This window comes from Centruroides sculpturatus, unplaced genomic scaffold (assembly GCF_000671375.1).
Source record: "Centruroides sculpturatus isolate CEXI.00-Female unplaced genomic scaffold, Cexi_2.0 scaffold5248, whole genome shotgun sequence".
Taxonomy (NCBI): Eukaryota; Metazoa; Arthropoda; class Arachnida; order Scorpiones; family Buthidae; genus Centruroides; species Centruroides sculpturatus.
The window spans coordinates 1-4,133 of record NW_019389338.1 but is presented as its reverse complement, the minus strand read 5'-3'; the positions used below and the strand labels follow the sequence as shown (position 1 = coordinate 4,133).

The 4,133-nt window shown below is 26.7% G+C and overlaps 1 long non-coding RNA gene across 1 annotated transcript; it reads right to left on the bottom strand.

The window, feature by feature from the left end:
- Nucleotides 1–525: 525 nt before the first annotated feature.
- LOC111617251 lies at nt 526–4,044 on the bottom strand. The gene is made up of 3 exons (XR_002755390.1): nt 3,807–4,044; nt 749–1,044; nt 526–568 (listed from the first exon to the last, which is right to left on the bottom strand). It is a non-coding gene; the product is annotated as an uncharacterized LOC111617251 (long non-coding RNA).
- Between the last annotated feature and the right edge of the window lie 89 nt (nt 4,045–4,133).

The window sequence follows — 4,133 nt, the reverse complement described above, 5'->3', positions numbered from 1 at the left end:
AGTCTCATATTTATGGTCACATCAAATGTAATGGGTCTTCAAAAGAATAATAATAATGGCCTGGGCTGTTAGAGGGGGAGAACTCGAAGACAAATAATTACATCGATAAATTTTTATTTAATTATTTAATTTTTGGGGAGTTTTTTAAGATAGACAAAGCAAGGTCGAGGGTGCAAGGTTACGTATCTCAATCACTGTTTTTTACTCTATCCTAGGGGAGGAATCTTCGTTTATCCCCCTCTGCGAACGGCCATGGCCTGGGCCTTTCTTAACCTCTAAGAGGCCCTGATCACCCTACTATGTTTTTCATAGATTCTTAATTAAATGTGCTTCAATCCTGAGGAAATTTCGATGTAAATGTATTAATTAATCATAGATTTAAATCATTAATGTAATTTTAATGTAAATTAACAAATTCAATTAAATAGGAATGCTGATTAATTAATTTATTTTTAAAGAATTTTAATATTAAATTTTACAAAAAAATTTTCTTCATTTTCTTTACATTAATTTTCTTAATTTTAGCTTCATTTTCATAATAAATATTTGTATAAATGAACTTCATTAACTGAGAAAATATTTAATTTTTGTTTGACTTTTTCCTTTATAATTTATGAAAATTTATTAATTATTTACAATTTTAATTATGTCAACTTTATTATTAATTTTTAATTAAAATGTTTAATTTATATCTAATAATATAATTTATTATCTTTACTTAATGTTCTACGTTAAAAAAACAAAATACCTGTTCAACACAGTACATAATATTTTTCCGCTTTTGACAGGTTTCTATTCATTCAGGTTCCGTTTTAGACAGGTTTTTTGCTGTAGATCAGTTCAATCTACTCAGCATTTATACTTAGTTATTATCAGGACACTGGTTTTTACAGTAAATCATTGGAAGTGATAGGCACATCACAGTGTTGAAGAAATTGGGTTTCACTTCCCTTTAACCACATCAAGAGATGTTGTTTGACATAAAACCTTTTCGATATTAAACAACGTGATGTTATCTGTATGATTTGTCCTTCGTCTTGGTCTCTAAGTGTAAGAGAATAGATAAATTCAGATTTAAGCATTATCATTGATACGTCCATCTTGTGTAATGTGCCTCAATAAACAAAGATTAAACTCAGAATTCTTTGGTTTAATATCAAGTTAAGAATAAAAAGAAAAAATTCAAGTTGTAGTTAAAGGGGATGTTTATTTATATATTTATTAAATAATTTTTTAAAGTATTTTTCCATCCGTTCTCTTTAAAATTCTAATAATAGTAAGGTTGTATATATATCAAGAATAATTTATTTACTCGGTGAAATGGTAACAAAATGTTATCTTAAAAAAACCGTGATGTGAAAATTGTGTTAAGGATATTAATGAAGTATGTTAAGTGATTTAAGGAGGACATTTTCGGAAGATTTTTCTTCGATCGTTTTCCTCATGCATCAAGCGTAAAGTTAACAACTCCGCCTCCTGCCAAAAACCGAAATTGTAGATGTTCTAAATAGAAAAGAAAAACCAAGATATCTATTTATATACAGTTGGTTACTTATCACTATAATCCCCCCTTTTATTTCCCCTTTTTTTCTGTTTCTTTTCCTTTTTTTTTGCCAGATGAATCGAGTTAAGAAAACCGAATGACTCAACACTAACAACAATACTTTGCCCATCAAATATATCAAAGCTACATCTTTTAACCTTGAAAAAAAGTAAATTTATGTTTTATACACTTTTAAAAAGATATATATATATATTTTATAAATATAAACCTGTCTAAAACGGAAACCTACCTAAACAGAAAAAATTCTAGAAACACAGGTTTTTACTGTATTAAGTTGTTATACACTTAAATATTTAAGAAATTGGTTAAAATGTTAATCAAATTTATTAAATTCTATACATTTTTTAACCTTGAATAAAGCGGATTTTACACATTATAAACGTTTATTCTTTTATAAAGTGTAATTATTCTTTAATAAAAAAAAATATATATATATAAATTTAGAAAAATGATGATTGATGATGACTTTATTTATTTAAACTGATTTTAATACATAAACACAACTTAAACCATAATTTATAAGTTTTAAATGGTTTAATTATTTTTAAAAATAATTTTTATAAAGTGAAAACGTTAAATTTCCACATTATATAAAGTAAAACCTGTCCAAAACGGAACCTCAATAAAACGGAAACCTTGTCTAAACGGAAAAATTGGATTTTCTACATTAACAAGAAACCTGTTTAACACAGAAATCACAGAAAATATTGGGTACAGTACGATTCCGGTTTACACAGGTTTTACTGTATTTTCTAAAGTAAATTATCTTCCTTTTTNGACTTTTCTAGATGTTTATCTCCATACTTTTTATGTGTAGGATTAAGGTAATAAATTGTGTTAAATTGACTTTAAAATATATTTACACCATAAATTATTAAAAATTATAACTGCTATATATTTTATTATCTAATTTAATAAGTTTTTATAACTTATAAATAACATTTTTTATATTAAAAAATTTAAAAAAAACAATTGCTAAACAATTGTTACTAAATATGAATTTATCTTACATTTATCGAGTTTGATTGGAATTATTTTACATATAAAACGGATATTTAATTTTGTAGAGTAATCCTCCATCTACCAATTTTAGAAGTGCTAATACAATAAAGTGAGGAAGGGAGACGTTTGCACTATTTATGAACCTGCTGAAAAAAAAGTTAATAGAATGAATTGAATAGTCCTTTTCCACTTCCACTCCTGCATGAATATTGAGTAAACATTTCTTTGATTGAATTTAAAATATACAATAATATATATATATAAGCCTATAACTTGTATAAATTAATTCAGAATTATTAAGCTGCAAATAGGAAAACAAGCCAGCAACGAGTTGCATAACTTTCCCGGAAAACAAACTTAAAATTGTGTATGATTCCATCTGTTACTAGATTTTATTTAAGAAACTTTTTATTTCTGATCCCAACCGAGATATGACACATGACCCCTCTCTATCTTCTTACGTCTGTGACCTTTAACCACCAAAATTTAATAGCAACAATGCCCCTAATACACAAACCACTCTGCAAAATTTCAGAAATTTTGGACAAAAGGCATATGAGTTATTAATTTTCAAACTGGATAAACAAAATCAAATTGTGCCCCCCCACACACATTAACATTCATATACATAAGAAAAATCCCTAATTTTTGAATTTTTTCAAGGTCCCCTCAATCCATAAATGTAAAAATCTTAGGGGAGGTTATTTTTGATCATATTTTTAATAGCTGGAAAAGTAAAAACGAGAGAAATCCTTTCCATTTTATTATATTCGATAGAAAAATTAATTTTCCTATGGATTTAATTAATAATTATAACTTTCTATACTACTTCAAAACGAAAGCCTCTTCCTAATCTTAAACTTTCTTACTGATAGGATAGAGTAGAAAGGAATCTTTTAATTAAATCCTATTCAGGAAAGAATTTACTTTCCTGTGGATTTAGTTAAGAATCCATTATTTTCGATGCTACTTCAATATAAAGACGTCTTTCTAATCCTTTCTCTCCTCTAAGGATAGGATGAAATGGAAAGAATATCTTCTCTTTGTCCTATCCGTAGTAAATTCACGATTAGAAACAGTCCTTTATCTGGCAGTGAATCGAAAATAATTGAATATAATGATAATTTATGTTATCTTTATTACAATCAATAAAATATATTTGTAAATATCAGTTTTATATATATATATATATATATATATAAGGAAACCATAAGATACTATTTGAGATTTAATAACTTACTGTAAAGTGACATAAGAACATGTAACTGTCTTGACAGGATAAGCAATCTCATCTTCTTGACATGACCTATCTCTTCAGAAGTCATACCGTGAGATGCCTCTTCGTCTACGTCAACAAATCGATGGAAATCACCCCTGCTTCTTTTGAAACAGGATATGCTCTTTAACAGAACGGCAACTCCATGTATATTTTTATAAATGTATTCAAAATTTACGTTATTTTCTCCCCTTCCTCTATCTTAAAATTAAATTCATCTTTGACACGTTTAAAAGCATTAAAAATTAGTAAAAAAAATATATATATATAAATTTAGAAAAATGATGATTG